This window comes from Somniosus microcephalus, unplaced genomic scaffold, assembly GCF_052327205.1.
Source record: "Somniosus microcephalus isolate GS21.2 unplaced genomic scaffold, FLI_Smic_1.0 unresolved_chr5, whole genome shotgun sequence".
NCBI lineage: Eukaryota > Metazoa > Chordata > Chondrichthyes > Squaliformes > Somniosidae > Somniosus > Somniosus microcephalus.
Genome location: NW_028225183.1, coordinates 15,637,176 through 15,654,007, shown reverse-complemented (window position 1 = coordinate 15,654,007; position 16,832 = coordinate 15,637,176). Strand labels below are relative to the sequence as shown.

At 41.4% G+C, this 16,832-nt stretch overlaps 1 pseudogene; it reads right to left on the bottom strand.

Moving 5' to 3' along the window:
- LOC147087625 (uncharacterized) overlaps nt 1-16,386 on the bottom strand; it is a 28,705-nt pseudogene extending 12,319 nt beyond the window's left edge.
- Nucleotides 16,387-16,832: the final 446 nt, after the last annotated feature.

Genomic DNA, 16,832 nt, shown 5'->3' with positions numbered 1-16,832 from the left:
TCAGCACCAGTAATGTTTGAGTAGGGACAACTTCACTAATAATATATCTGGGTCAACACCAGTGATGTTAGTGTAGGGTCACCACCAGTAATGGTAAGGTCGAGTCACCTATTGTAATGTTAGAATTGAGTCATCACCAATAATGTTAGAGTAGGATCACCACCAGTGTTGTTAGAGTAGAGTCATCACCAGTAATGTTGGAGTAGGAATACCACCAGTTTTGTTAGAGTAGAGTCACCACCAGTAGTGTTAGCGTAGGGTCACCATCAGTAATGTTAGAATAGAGTCACCACCAGTAAAGCTAGAGTAGAGTCTCCACCAGTAATGTTAGAGTTGAGTCACCATCAGTAATGTTCGAGTAGAGTCACGACCAGTAATGTTAGAGTAGAATCACCACCAGTAATATTAGAATAGAGTAGTCACCTGTAATGTTAGAGTAGAGTCCCAACCAGTAATGATAGCGTAGATTCATCACCAGTAATGATGGGTAGAGTCCCCACCTGTACTGTTGGAGTAGGATCACCACCAATAAAGTTAGTTTAGGGTCACCACCGGTGTTGTTAGCTTAGAATCACCACCAGTAATGTTAGACTAGAGTCAGCACCAGTTGCGTTAGAGCAGTGTCACCACCAGGATAATTATAGTAGGGTCACCACCAGTGATGCAAGAGTAGAGTCACCAGCAGTAATGTTTGAGACCTGTCACCACCAATAATGATAGAGTACAGTCACCACCAGTAATGTTAGAGTAGATTCAACACGGGTAATGTTAGAATAGATTCACCACCAGTAATGTTAGAGTAGAATCACCACCAGTAATGTTAGAGTAGGGTCCCCACCAGTAATGTTAGTGTAGAGACACCACCCCAATGTTAAAGTTGTGTCACCACAATTAATGATAGAGAAGAGTCAACACCAGTAATGTTAGAGTAGGGTCAAAACCAGTAATGTTACAATAGAAGCAGCTCCAGTTATGTTAGTGTAGAGTCACCACCTGTAATGTTAGAATATGGTCACCACCTGTAATGTTAGGGTAGAGTCCCAAACAGTAATGTTAGTATAGAGTCACCACCAGTATTGTTAGTGTAGAGTCACCATCAGTAAAGTTTTAGTAGATTCACCACCAGAAAGTTTAAAGTAGAATCACCACCAGTAATGTTAGAGTAGAGTCACTACCAGTAATGTTAGAGTAGTAGCAGCACCAATAATATTTGAGTAGTTCCACCACCAGTAAAGTTAGTGTAGATTCACCATCAGTGATGTTTGTGTGTAGTCACCACCAGTGATGTTGTAGTAGTGTGGCCACGATTAATGTTATTTCAGTTGCACCCCTAATCATGCTATGGAAGTGTTAGCACCAGTAGTGTTTGAGTCGGATAACCATCAGTGATGTTAGGACCACCACCATTAAAGTTTTGGCAGAATCATTACCAACAATGTTAGAATAGGGTCACCATCAGTAATGTTAGATAGTTAGATTAGACTCACCCCAGTATTGTTAGAGTAGCGTCACCACCAGTAAGGTAAGTGTAGAGTCACCACCTGTAACGTTAGAGTTGGTTCATCACTAGAAACGTTAGAATAGTTTATCTATTAGTAATATCAGCGTAATATCACCACATTATTAATATTAGAGTAGGGACACCACCAGTCATGTTAGAGTACATTCCCCTCCAGTAATGTTAGAGTAAGGTCACAACATGTAATGTTAGATGAGTTATCCCCCCAGTGTTGTTAGAGTAGAGCCGCCACCAGTAATATTAGAGTAGGTTCACAACCTGCAATCTTAGAGTAGGCTCACGACCAGTAATGTGAGAAAAGTGTCACCACCAGTAATGTTTGTGCAGGGTCACCACCAGTAATTTAAGAGTAGGGTCACCAGCAGTAAGATTAGAGCAAAGTCACCACCAGTAATGTTAGAGTAGGTTCATCCTCAGTAATGTTAGTGTAGGGTCACCTGCAGTAATGTTAGAGTAGCGTCACCACCAGTAATGTTAGAGTAGTATCACCACCAGTAATCTTATAGTAGGTTCACAAACTGCAATCTTAGAGTAGGGTCAGGACCAGTAATGTTAGGAAAGGGTCACCACCAGTAATCTTTGTGTAGGGTCACCACCAGTAATGTTAGAGTAGAGTCACCACCAGTAATGTTAGAGTAGCGTCCCCAGCAGTAATGTTAGAGTAGCTTCACCACCAGTAATGTTAGACTAGTATCACCATCAGTAATGTTATAGTAGAGTCACCACCAGTAATGCTAGAGTAGAGTCAACGCCAATACTGTTAAAATAGAGTCACCACTAGTACTGTTAGAGAATATTCACCACTAGTGATGTTAGAGCAGGGTCAGCTTCAGTAATGTTTGGTTAGCGTCACCATCAGTAAGGACTAGAGTCACCACTATTAATGTTAGGGTAGAATCTCCAGCAGTAATGTTAGATTAGGGTTATCACCAGTAATGTTAGAGTAGAATCACAACCAGTAACCATATAATACTGGCACCACCAGTAATGTTAGAGAAGAATCACCACCACTAATGTTAGATTAGGGTCAACACCAGTAATGTTAGAGCAGAGACACCACTAGTACGTTTAGAGTAGATTCACCACCAGTGAAGTAAGAATAGGATTACCCCCAGTAATCTTAGAGTAGGTCACCACCAGTAATGTTAGCATAGGGTCACCACCAGTAATGTTAGAGTAATTTCACCACAAGTAACGATAGAATCGTGTCTCCACCTTTAATGTTAATGCCGAGTCACCATCAGACTAGTTAGCGTAATGTCACCACCAGTAATGTTAGATTAGAGTCACCACCAGTAATATTATAGTAGAGTCAACACCAGTAATGCTAGAGTAGAGGCACCACCTGTAATGTTTGAGCAGCTTAACCACCGACAATGGTAGAGTAGTTTCACCACCAGTAATGTTAGAATAGAGTCACCACCACAAATGTTACATTACAGTCACCACCAGTAATATTTAGGCAGGTTCACAACCAGTAGTGTTAGCGTAGCGTCACCACCCGTCCTGTTAGAGTAGAGTCACCAAGAGTAATGTTAGAGTAGAGTCTCCACCTGAATTGTTAGAGTGGCGTCACCACCAGTCATGTTAGATTACAGTCACCACCAGTAATGTTAGTGTAGAGTCCCAAACTGTAATATTAGAATTCAGTCACCACCTGTAATGTTAGATTAGGTTCAAACCAGTAATCCTACATTAGAGTCACGTCCAGTTAAGTTAGTGTAGAATGAAAACCTGTAATGTTAGAGTACAGTCACCACCAGAAATGTTAGATTAGAGTCACCGCCTATAATGATAGAGTGGAGTCACCACCAATAACGTTAGAGTAGTTTCACCATCAGTAATGTTATAGTATTGTCCCCGTCAGTAATGTTAGAGTAGCGGCACCATCTGACATGTTAGAGTAGGATCACCACCAGTGACGTTTGAGTAGAGTCACCACTATTAATGATAGGGTAGGGTCACCATCAGTAATGTAACAGTATAGTCACCACCAGTATAGTTAGAGTGGAAACACCACCAGTAATGTTAGATTAGAATCACCAGCAGTAAAGCTAGAGTAGAGCCTCCACCAGATATGTTAGGGTAGAGTCAACACCAGTAATGTTAGAGTAGGGAAACCATTTGAAATGTTGTGTAGGTTCACCAGAAGTAATGTTACAGTGTAGTCACTTCCAGTAAAGTTAGAGTACAGTCACCAGCAGTATTGTTAGAGTAGATCACCACCAGTAAAGCAAGAGTAGAGTCAACACCAGTAACGTTAGGGTAGAGTCACCACCAGTAATGATATGTTAAGGTCACCACCAGTAATGTTAGAGTAGGGTCACCACCATTAATGTTATAGTAGATTCACCACCTGTATTGTTAGTGTAGGGTCACCACCAGTAATGTTAGTGTCGACTCCCCACCAGTAATGTTAGAGAGAAAGCACCACCAGTCATGCTAGAGTTGAGTCACCACCAGTAATGTTTGAGTACTGTCACAACCAGTAATGATAAAGTAGAGTCTCCCCCTGTAATGTTAGATTAGAGGCACCACCAGTAATTTTGCAGTAGAATCAGCACCTGTAATGTTAGAGTAGATTCCCAACCAGTAATGATAGAGTAGATTCATCACCAGTACTGTTAGAGTAGGGTCGCCATCAGTAATGTTACAGTAGAATCACCACCAGTAATGTTAGAGTTTAGTCCCCACCAGTAATATTAGAGTAGGGTCAAAACCAGGAATGTTACAATAGAGGCAGCTCCAGTTATGTTAATGTACAGTCACCACCTGTACTGCTAGAGTAAGGCCACCATCTGTAATGTTAGATTAGAGTCCCTACCTCTAATGTTAGAAAAGGTTCACCACCAGTAATGTTACTATAGATTCACCACCTTTAAAGATTTAGTAGAGTCACCACCAGTAATGTTAGAGTAGGGTCATAACCAATAATATTAGAGTAAAGTCACCTCCAGTAAAGCTATGTAGAATCCAAACCTGTAATGTTAGAGTACATTCACCACCAGTAATGTTAAATTAGGGTCATCACCAGTAATGCTACAGTAGATTCACCACCTGTAATGTTGGAGTGGGGCCACCACCAGTAATATTAGATTAGAGTCAACACTTTTACAGTTAGAGTTGAGTCACCACCATTAATATTAGAGCAGTGTGCCACCAGTCGTATTGTGCAGGGGCAACACCAGTGATGCTAGTGTCAATACCTGTAATGTTTGAGTACAGTCATCATCAGTATTTTTAGAGTAAGGACACCAGCGGTGATGTTCGGCTAGTGTATTCACCAGTAATGTTAGAGTAGAGCTGCTACCTTTAATGTTAGTGTAGAATCACCACCAGCAATGTTAGAGTAGACTCTCCACCTCTAATGTTAGATTAGGGTCACAACCAGTAATGCTAGAGTAGGATCACCACCAGTGATGTTAGAGTAGAGTCTCCATTAGTAATGTTAGTGTAGCGTCACCACCAGTAATGTTAGAGTAGGATCACAACCAGTGATGTTAGAATAGAGTTACCATCAGCAGTGTTAGCGTCGTGTCTCCACCAGTACTGATAGAGTAGAATCGCCAACTGTAATGTTAGAGTAAAGTCCCAAACTGTAATTTTAAAACAGTCACCACCTATAATGTTAGATTAGGTTCAAAGCAGTATTATTACAGTAGAGTCACGTCCAGTTAAGTTAGTGTAGAATCAACACCTGTAATGTTAGAGTGCAGTCACCACCTGTAATGATAGTGGGGATTCATCACTATTAACGTTAGAGTAGTGTCACCACCAGAAATGTGGTCCCCGTCAGTATTGGTAGAGTTGGTCACCATGTGAAATGTTAGAGTAGGATCACCACCAGTGATGTTAGTGTACAGTCACTACTAGTAATGCAAGAGTACGGTCACCACCATTAATGTTACAGTATAGTCAACACATGCAAAGTTATAGTAGAATCACCACAAGTAAAGCTAGAGTAGAGTCACCACCAGTAATGTCAGAGTTGAGTCAGCAGCAGTAATGTTAGAGTAGAGTCATCACCAGTAATGTTACATTAGGGTCACCACCATTAATTTTACTGTAGGGTCACCACCAGTAATGTTAGAGTAATGTCACCACCAGTAATGTTGTTGTAGAGTCACCACCAGTAATATTAGTGCAGGGGCAACAACAGTGATGCTAGAATAGAGTCACCACCTGTAATATTTGAGTACAGTCACCATCAGTAATATTAGAGTAAATCAGTAATATTAGAGTAAGGTCACCAGCGGTGATGCTCCGCTAGCTTCAACACCAGTAATGTTAGAGCAGAGCTTCTACCTGTAATGTTAGGGTAGAATCACCACCAGTAATGTTAGAGTCGAGTCACCAGCAGTAATGTTAGAGTAGAGTCACCACCAGCAATGTTAGAATAGAGTCACCAGCATTAATGTTAGAGTAGAGTCTCCACCTGTAATGATAGAGAAGAGTCACCACCAGTAATGTAAGAGTTGAGTCACCACCAGTATTGTTAGAGTAGAGTCACCACCAGTAATGTTAGGGCAGGGTCAAAAGCAGTAATTTTAGTGTAGATTCAACACCTGTACTATTAGATTAGGGTATCCAACAGTCATGTTAGAGTAGATTCAACAGCAGTAATGTTAGAGTAGAGTCCCAAACAGTAATGTTAGAGTAGAGTTTCCACCTGTAATGATGTTGTAGAATCACCAGCAGTGATGTTAGCGTAGATTCTGCATCAGTAACGTTAATGTAGAGTCACCAACTGTAACGTTAGCGTAGAGTCACCCCCAGTAATGGTAGAGTAGGTTCACCATAATTAATAATAGAGTCGGGTCCACACCGGTAATGTTCCACTAGGGTCACCACCTCTAATGTTACAGTAGATCACCACCAGTAATGATAGAGTAGCGTCCCCATCCGTATTGTTAGAGTAGATTCACCACCAGTAATGTTAGAGTAGCATCACAACCATGGATGTTAGAGTAGAGTCACCAGCAGTTGTGATAGCTTCGGGTCAACACCAGTAATATTAGAGTAGAGTCACCACTAGTAATGATAGAGTCGCCTCCCCATCCTAATGTTAGAGTAGATTCACCAGCAGTAATGTTGGAGTAGGATCATAATCAGTGATGTTAGAGTAGAGTCACCACCATTTGTGTTAGCGTAGGTTCAACACCAGCAATATTAGAGTAGATTCACCACCAGTAATGTTAGAGTAGCGTCCCCATCCGTAATGTTAGAGTTGATTCACCACCAGTAAAGTTAGAGTAGGCTCACAACAAGTGGTGCCAGATTAGAGTCACCACCAGTTGTGTTAGCATAGGGTCAACGCCATTAATGTTAGTGTAGAGCCACCACCAGTAATGTTAGTGTAGATTCCCAAACTGTAATTTTAAAATAGATTCACAACCTGTAATGTTACATTAGATTCAAACCAGTATTCCTACAGTAGAGTCAGCTCCAGTAAAGTGAGTGTAGAGTCAAAACCTGTAACGTTAGTGTACAGTCACCACCAGTAGTGTTAGAATAGAGTCACCACCTGTAATGTTATTGTAGGGTCACCACCAGTAATGTTAGATTAGAGTCACCACCTGTAATGATAGAGTGGAGTCACCACTAGTAATGTTAAAGTAGATTCACCACCAGTAATGTTAGAGTAGAATCACCACCAGTAATCGAAAAGTAGAATCACCACCAGTAATGTTAGAGTAAAGTCACCACTAGTACTGTTAGAGTAGATTCACCACCAGTGATGTTAGAGTAGAGTCAACACCAGTAATGATAGAGTGGCGTCACCAGCAGTCATGTTAGGTTAGGGTCACCACCTGTAACGATTGAGTAGTATCACCATCAGTAATGTTAGACTGGAGTCACCACTCTTAATGATATAGTTGAATCTCCACTAGTATTGTTAGAGTAGGGTCAACACCAGTAATGTTAGCGTAGAATCACCACCAATAATTTTATAGTAGAGGCACCACCAGTAATGTTAGAGTATGGTCAATAACAATAATGTTATACCAGGGTCACCAACAGAAATGTTAGAGTAGTGTCACAACCAGTAAAGTTAGAGTAGAATCGCCACCAGTTGTGTTATAGTAGAGTCACCACCAGTAATGTTAGAGTAGAGTCAACACTAGGACTTATAGAGTAGAGCCACCACCAGTGATGTTATAGTCGAGTCACCACCTGTAAAGTTAGATTAGAGTCACCACCAGTAATATTAGAGTAGTGTCACCACCAGGAATGTTAGTGTAGAGTCAGCACCAGTCATGCTGGAGTAGAGTCAACACCAGTAATGTTTGAGTACAGTCACCATCAATAATAAGAGAGTAAAGTCACAACCGGTGATGTTAGGGTAGTTTCATCAGCAGTAATGTTAGAGTAGAGCTTCCGCCTGTAATGTTAGAGAAGAGTCACCACCAGTAATGTTAGAGTGAAGTCACCAGTAGTAATGTTATAGTAGAGTCACCACCGGTATTGTTAGAGTAGAGTCACTACAAGTAATGTTAGAGCTGAGTCGCCACAAATATTGTTATAGTAGAGTCATGGCCAGTAATGATGGAGTAGGGTCAAAATCAGTAATGTTAGCGTAGAGTCTCCATCTTTAATGTTGTAGTAGCGTCACCACCAGTAATGTTAGAGTAGTGTCACCACCAGTGATGATAGTGTACAGTCACCAGCAGTAATGTTAGAGTGGAGTCCTCACCAGTAATGTTAGAGTAGGGTCACTACCATTAATGTTAGAGTTGAGTCACCACCAGTAACGTTAGATTAGGGTCACCAACAGTAACATTAGTGCAGGGTCACCTCAAGTTTTGCTAGATTAGAAGCACCACCAGTAACGCTAGAGTAGAGTCTCCATCTGTGAAGTTACTGTATAGTCTCCACTAGTAATGTTAGAGTAGATTCACCACCAGTCATGTTAGAGTAGAATCACCAGCAGTAATGTTAGAGTTGGGTCCTCACCAGTAAGGTTATAGTAGGGTCACCACCAGTAATGTTAGACTAGGGGCACCACCAGTAGTGTTAGAGTAGAGTCACCACTAGTACTGCTAAATTAGAGTCACCACCAGTGATGATACAGGTGAGTCATCAACATTAATGTTAGAGTCGTGTCACCACCAGTAATGGTAGATTAGACTCACCACTAGTACTTTAAGAGTCGGTTCACCAGCAGTAATGATAGAGTAGCGTCACCACCAGGGATGTTATGGTAGGGTAAACAGCTGTAATGATTGAGTAGTGTCACCACCAGTAATGTTAGAGCAGGGTCTCCACTAGTAATGTTCGAGTAGGGTCACCAGCAGTAAGGTTAGAGCAGATTCACCACCATTAATGTTAGAATAGAGCCTCCACTTGTAATGTTAGAGTAGAGTCACCACCAGTAATGTTAGAGTACATTCACCACCAGTAATGTTACAGTAGAGTCACCACCAGTAAAGATAGAGTAGGGTCAAAACCAGTAATGGTGGTGTAGTGTCACCAACAGTGGTGTTAGAGTAGAGTAGAGTCACCAACAGTAATGTTAGAGTAGATTCACCAACAGTAATGTTAGAGTAGAGTCGCAAGCTGTAATGTTAGAGTAGAGTCACCACCATTAATGTTAGAGCAGGGTCACCACCATTGATGCAAGAGTAGAGTCACCACTAGTAATGTAAGAGTACTGTCATCACCAGTAATGTGAGTGTAGAATCACCATGAGTAATGCTAGAGTAGGGTCACCAACAGTGATGATAGAGTAGAGTCCCCATCAATAATGTTACAGTCGGGTCACCCCCAGTTATGACAGTGTAGGGTCAACGCCAAAATGTAAAAGTAGGCTCCATCTGTAATGTTCGAGTAGATTCAGCACTCGAAATGTTAGAGTAGAATCACCACCAGTCTTGTTAGAGTAGATTCACCAGCGGTAATGTTAGAGTAGAATCACCACTAGTAATTTTGGAGTAGAGTCATCACTTTTAATAGTAGTGTAGTTTCACCACCAGCAATGTTAGAGTAGATTAACCACCTGTAATGTTGGAGTAGTTTCATCACCAGTAATGTTAGAGTAGAGTCACCACCAGTAATGTTATAGTAGGGCCACCACCAGTAATGTTAGAGCAGGGTCACCACTAGTAATGTTAGAGCAGATTCACCACAATTAATGTTAGAGTAGAGCCTCAACTTGTAATGTTAGAGTAGAGTCACCACCTCTAATGTTAGTGTAGAGTCACCACCAGTAATGTAAGTGAGGAGTCTTCACCTCTAATGCTAGCATAGTGTCAACACCAATAATGGTTGAGTAAAATCACCACCAATACTGTTAGATTAGAGTCACAACCAGTAATGTTAGTGTAGAGTCACCACCAGTAACGTTAGATTAGCGTCACCACCAGTAATGTTAGGGTAGCGTCGCCACCTGCAATGTTTGAGTAGTGTCACCACCAGTAATGTTAGAGTAGGGTCACCACCATTAATGTCAGAATAAGGTCACCACCAGTATTGTTACATTAGGGTCACTAAGAGTAATGTTATAGTAGAGTCACCACCAGTAATGTTAGAGTAGGATCAACAACAGTAATGTTATAGTAGGGTCACCACCAATAATATAAGTGTAATTCCACCACCAGTAAATTTAGATTAGAGTGACTACCAGTAATGTTAGATTAATTTCAGCACCAATAATTTTAGAATAGTTCCACCACCAGTAAAGTTAGTGGAGATTCACCATCAATGATATGATTGTGGAGTCACCACGAGTGATGTTGTAATAATGTGGGCACCAGTAATATTATATCAGGTGCACCACTAATAATGTTATGGTAGAGTCAGCACCAGTTGGTTTCTTGTCGGATCACCACTACTGATGTTAGGGTTAACACCAGTAATGTTAGATTAATGTCACCACCAGTAATGGTTGCGCAGGATAATTACCAACAATGTTAGAGTAGGGTCTCCACCAGTAATGGTACATTAGAGATGCCACCAGTAATGCTTGCGCAGAATCATTACCAACAATGTTAGAATATTGTCACCATCAGTAATGATAGATTAGAGTCACCACCAGTATTGTTAGAGTAGGGTCACCACCAGTTATGTAAGAGTAGAGTCACCACCTGTATTGATAGAGTAGAGTCACCAACAGTAATGTTAGTGTAGGTTCATCACCAGTAATGTTAGAGTAGGTTCATCACCAGTAATGTTAGAGTAGTTTCATCACCAGTAATGTTAGAATAGTTTCTCTAATAGTAATGTTAGCGTAACATCATCACTTTATTAATATTAGAGTAGGGTCACCACCAGTTATGTTAGAGTAGATTCACCACCAATAATTTTTGATTAGGGTCACCATTAGTAATGTTAGATTAGGTTCGCCCCCAATAATGTTTGAATAGTGTCACAATGAGTAATGTTATGGCATGTTCACAACCAGTAACGTTACATCAGATTTATCGTCATTAATGTTAGAGCAGAGTCACCAGCACTAATGTCAGAGCAGGAACACCACCAGTAATGTTAGACACCACCATTAATGTTACAGCAGGGTCACGACCATGACTATTAGTGTACATCAACACCAGTAAAGTTATATTAGGCGCAACATGAATAATGTTAGAGTTGGGTCATCACCATTAGTGTTGGAATAGGTTCACCACCAATAATGTTAGCGTAGGTTCACCACCAGTAATTTTATTGTAGGGCCATCAACAGTAATGTTAGTGTAGAGTCGCCACTAGTCACGATAGAGTAGTGTCAACATCAGTAATCTTAGAGTAGTGTCGCCACCACTAATGTTAGCGTCGGGTATCCACCACTAATGTTTGTCTAAATTCAAAACCATTAATGTTAATGTACAGTCATCACTTTGTTAATGTTAGGTTAGAGTAGTTTCACTACCAATAATGTTAGTGTAGTCACCACCTTTAATGTTAGCGTAGGTTCTCCACCAGTAATGTTAGGCTAAGATCACCACCAATATTGTTAGATTAGGATCTCCGCCAGTAATGCTAGTATAGTTTCACCACCAGTATTGTTAGTGTAGAGGCAGCACCATTAATGTTAGAGTAGATTCACCACCAGTAATGTTAGAGTAGGTTCACCACCAGTAATGTTAGAGTAGAGGCAGCACCATTAATGTTAGAATAGATTCACCACCAGTAATGTTAGAGTAGGGTCACCACCAGTAATGTTAGAGTAGAGTCACCACCAGTAATGCTAGTGTCGAGGCACCACCAGTAATGTAAGAGTAGATTCACCATCATGAATGTTAGAATATGGTAATTACTCTTTCCGTTAATGTAGGATCTTCGTCGGTAATGTTAGAGCCGAGTCCTTGGTGTTTATTATTTCAGTACATAACAAATTTAAATTATGGAATGTATGTGTGTAGGTTTCAACGAATTAATATGAGGCTGAAGGGTCCTAATGCAGAGTCCGGGAGAGCTGTTTCCTTCACGGTCTGTGGGGCATGCGCAAAGCACATTACCTTTAGTATTACTTTACGTTCATTGATTTTAATGGACGAATTTTCATGGACTGAGCTCTTCAATTTCCCCAGTGACAGCCTGGGCGCACTGAAGCGGAAAATCGCCTCATGTTTGTTAAGTGACTGTAACTAACGCCAATTATGGGGTAATATGATTTTCTCACTGGGGCAGCGATTCTTGTATAAAGAGAGGAGCATTTACGGATCTCAATTCAACTCCATTCGGTGCCGTGAAGCTGCACAGAATTCGCAAATACTACAACAATGGAACGGCCAACAATGGTACAGATAAAGAACATTTACTATCCTATTCTCGCAGCATTTGGGGCTCCAGGTGAGTCAATCTATCCTGTTGCCTAATAGCTGTTGAATATCTCAGTGTCAGTGTAACAAATTCCGAGCGTGTCTTCGTTGCAGAGTCATTTATCCACTGGGATCAGTTGGTGAATATCAGCCGGAATCGTATCAGTCTGCGCGGCCACTGAGGTGTTGTTCTGGTCGGAAGATCGTGGGAACCGGGAGCTCAAAGTTCGTGCCTGGACTGCGGGAGGACGAGGCCCCTCTAATAGTGTATAGCTCACTACAGAATGTGTTCCATGTGGTCCATGGTAATCAGTTAATCTGTACCGTTGTTCGTTATCTACTTAGATTGATAATTACTCGCACTGCATCCACCTTCTCCCATCTGAGGACGGTGAAAGACATTTTGAGCTATAGTTGCCGCTCAGGGAGCGGCTGCCCTCCGCTCGGCTGCAATAAACCTTCGCTGCTCCAGCTCTGTTACCGAGCAGCTCCCTCGAGGTGATTAGAAATAGAAAAAGTGCAGAGTTTTGACCTACATCCAATGTTTGTGCCTCAGCTGAATGTATTATTTGAATTCATATCATTCCAGTAATTGTTTGTAAATTATATTTAATAGCTGACGATGCCTGACAGTAAGATTCTGGAAAAGCCGACATTCAGTCCGTCTATCGCCAGTGTTCAATGTTTTATTTCTTTTAAGGAAATTGTCCAAAGATCGCGTATTTTATAAAGAAATAATCAGTGTCTATGAATCTAAGCAGGGACAGATCCGAACATTTCCCACACAATAACCTGTGAGATCTATCTGATTGACCCCCCTTACTGACCTCTTGTCCCTTTTTCTCACAGCGAACCTTTTGACAATCGTTATACTCTACAGAGGAAACTGCGGCCTTTCCAAATGTATCTCTGTGTACATGGTGGCCATGGCAACAGCAGATCTACTTGTCATTATCTTACATGTAATAGTGTACCAAACTTTAACTTATCACTTTCCATATTCATTCCTGAACTACACTGCCGTTTGTAAGTTAATTATGTGTTTGAATCCCGCTACCGTGTGTATGTCTGTGTGGTTTACCGTCACCTTCACAATTGACCGATTTGTAGCTATATGTTTTCAGAGCTTTAAAACAAAGTATTGCACAGTGAGAACTGCGGCCGCGGTTATAACAACGGTCTCTGTCCTGATCTGTTTAGAGAACATCCCCTTTTGGTTTGCATATGAAGCTGAGCGAATAACTAACAACGTTCCCTGGGGTTGCCGCCACAGTGTGACCTTTTTTATATCGCCTGCAGGTGAAGCATACATCTGGTTACAAAGTATTTTAATTTCATGGATTCCTTTCGCATTGATATTTGTGTTTAATGGTTTGACAGTGCGGCGTATTTTAGTGGCCAGTAGAGCCCGCAGCGGACTCCGGGGTCACAGCAGTGAGAATCCGAGCGATCCCGAGATGGAGAGCCGAAGGAAATCCATTATTTTACTGTTAAGTGTCTCGGGCAGTTTTATTGTGTTGTGGCTGACAGCTGTCGTAAGTTATTTAACTACCAAACTGACAAACACCGCGCATTACCGAGGCGATTTTACATCCCCTGCCTACATTGCCACAGAAACCGGATATATGCTCCTTTATTTGAGTTCCTGCACAAACACATGCATTTATGCAATTACTCAAACAAAATTCAGGGAAGAGCTAAAGAACGTGTTGAAATCTCCTTGGACATTCATTCGGAATTTAGTTTAAAAATGAAAAATTAAAGCTTACCTTGCTGACCAAACTGGAGCTCAGTTCTACTTCGATGAAAATGGATTGTTCTGTTTAAATCAATGTAAAAATAAACCAAAGCTTCCTGTTCAAACTAGATTTAACTTACAGGCCCTGTTCCATTTTAGAATGGCCGTCTTTCTGTTAATAAAGAGATGGATTGTTGTTGTGAGCAGGAACTGATATCACAAAATATTTCCTCCACTTTGTGCCGTGTGGTTGATGTCTGCTGCTTTCCCGTTTAAACATAATCGATCCCCGTAAATCAGCGCCCTTCCCGCTCAAGATTCAAAGTGAACGGTCAAGATTGACCTTCAGCAGTGGAGTAGAGCGCGTGGGCGTCAGCGTTAACTGCCTCACACCAGGTACTGGAATGAGACGCCCCACTTTAATTAGTAGTTAAAGTTTCCTTTAAGGTAGAAACAATGTGTTGCAATGGTGGTTATTTGTAATTCTGTTACCTCGGTGTAAAGGTTGCAGGCGCTCGTCTCCCCATCAGACGCTGCCACCATTGTCTCCTGGACCAATAGCACGGGGCGCCTGTCCCCTGATTAGTGTCTGATGATGGAGACAGTAGGAATTTCACTCGTCAATGTGACATTAGACATCTTTGTTCACAGATATTTACTGCAAATTTCAACAGGCCATCATAATTTTGGAACCCAACCAGTCCTTGTCGGTTTTTACACTCCACCTGAGCAAATTGTTCCACTCTGATTACCCGCCCGACTCAACATACCTTCTATCACTTCTTGTTCAACCAACTAACGAATTTGATATTGAATATTGATATAATCCCTGCATCCGTGAAATCCCCAGTCTCAGAACTCTCTGTGTAACGAGTTTTTTCCAAAACCCACTTAACTCTCTCTGACATTTCTTTTATCTATGGTCGTTAGTTCTTGATCTCTCAGCTAATGGAATCCGTCTGCTTCTGTCCATTTTATCTTAAATCCCCTGGGCACCACTCGCCAAAATATAGAAGTCTGTTGTCAATGCACAATCCAATTATCTGTTATTAAATTGAGGAAAGTTTAGATAAGATAGTTAATAGATAACTTGCTCTTGGAGATTGTTCTGACGTTGCCCGTGCTGAACAATGAGAAGAATGTATTTGCTAGCTTGGTCACTACTCGAAACATTGTGACCATTCAGGGGGAGTTTCTAAAGAAACCACTCCAGACCGCCGATCTTTTGATGGATCGCCAGAAAGGGCAGAAGGGTTCTGCCAATCCGGCGGGCATCTAGCTTCTGAATGAAGTGGTGGTGAATTGCGGGCTGTTCTGTGTAATTGGCACATTTTCATTTAACTGGACTCAGGCGGCCAACAGTATTTAAGTCACGAGTCAGGCAGCAAGCAGGGATGTTATTCCTATCAGTCAGCGATTCATCTGCACCCAGCCACAATCGTGAGAAGGTGATGTGTAATCAACCTCATCATTTAATATCAACAGGCAAAATAGAGAGCAAAGGCCTGAATAGGTTAACCATTTCATTGCCGTGTCAAATTCATTCCCATATGGTTGTGATTCTCCTGCCCCCTCTTCCTAATTTAACAGTTTCCATGTTCCCTTAATTCTCCATTACTCAGTACAGTCACTGCGTTTTCCAGACATTCCCCTGACCTCATTTTGTTATTAAACTGTTGCTGTTTTCCCTGTCACTTACTTCTACATACATTGCTATTGTGTTCCACGGGCCGCAGTTTCTACTTATACAGTTACTGTGTTCCCCTAAATTCCCATCTACTCTATTTCTAATGAAGCAGTTACTTTGTTCCCCTGAATTACATTGGTCACTATCTCTAATTTAACAGTTACTGTGTTCCTGTAAACTCACCTTTAGTCTATTCCTAATTAAATTAATACTGCATTCCTCAAAATTACCCTGTTCTCTATATCTAAATAAACATTTACTGCGTTTCCCTATAGTTCCCGTTATTTACTTATAATAATAAGCAATTGTTGTATTCCCCTAAAATCTCCATTATTCTATTTTAATTAAAGACTTGTTGCATTCCCCTCACTTTAGTTGCCCTGTAATTTAATTAAACACTTACTGTATTCCCACTAATTCCACTATTACCAATCGTGTAAGCTCATGTTGTCCACGAATACCACTTCCTGCTGCCTTAACCCCATTCCACTAAACTGCCCCATGCTATCTGACATTGTGAAAGTTTCTCTCTGCTGTCCCCCTCCCTTTCACATCTGCCACCATCACGCCCTCCTGACAAATGCACTTATGACCCCTCTGAATTTTGCAATTTACCGTCCCATCTCTATCATCATATTCTTTTCAAAATACGTGAACATATTGTCGCCTCTCAAATTCGTGTCCATTTTCCCGCAATCCCCTGTCTAAATCTGTCCAATCAAATTTCTTCCTTTGCAAAACACTTGAAGCGGCCGTTATCGAAGTCACAAATTATATCCTCTGTGTCTGTGACCATGGTGCACTACCCCTCTTCATTCTCCCCGTCTCTGACTCGGCTGCCCAGGCCTCCCCTTCATTTTCCAGCTGTCTGGAACTGCCCACGCCTGGTTCCGCTCTTACCTCTGCAGACTGAGCCACACAATATCCTGCAATGGCTTATCTTCACGCACTCCCAATGTTACTTCTAACTTCAAAGTTTATACACTTTGAGATGGCAGGAATGACGTATGAGAAGTGATTGAGTCGATTGGGCTCACTGGAGTTTAGAAGATTGAGAGGGGATCTCATCGAAACCTATAAAATTCTGTCAGTTCTGGACAGACTAGATGCAGGAAGGATGTTTCTGATGGCC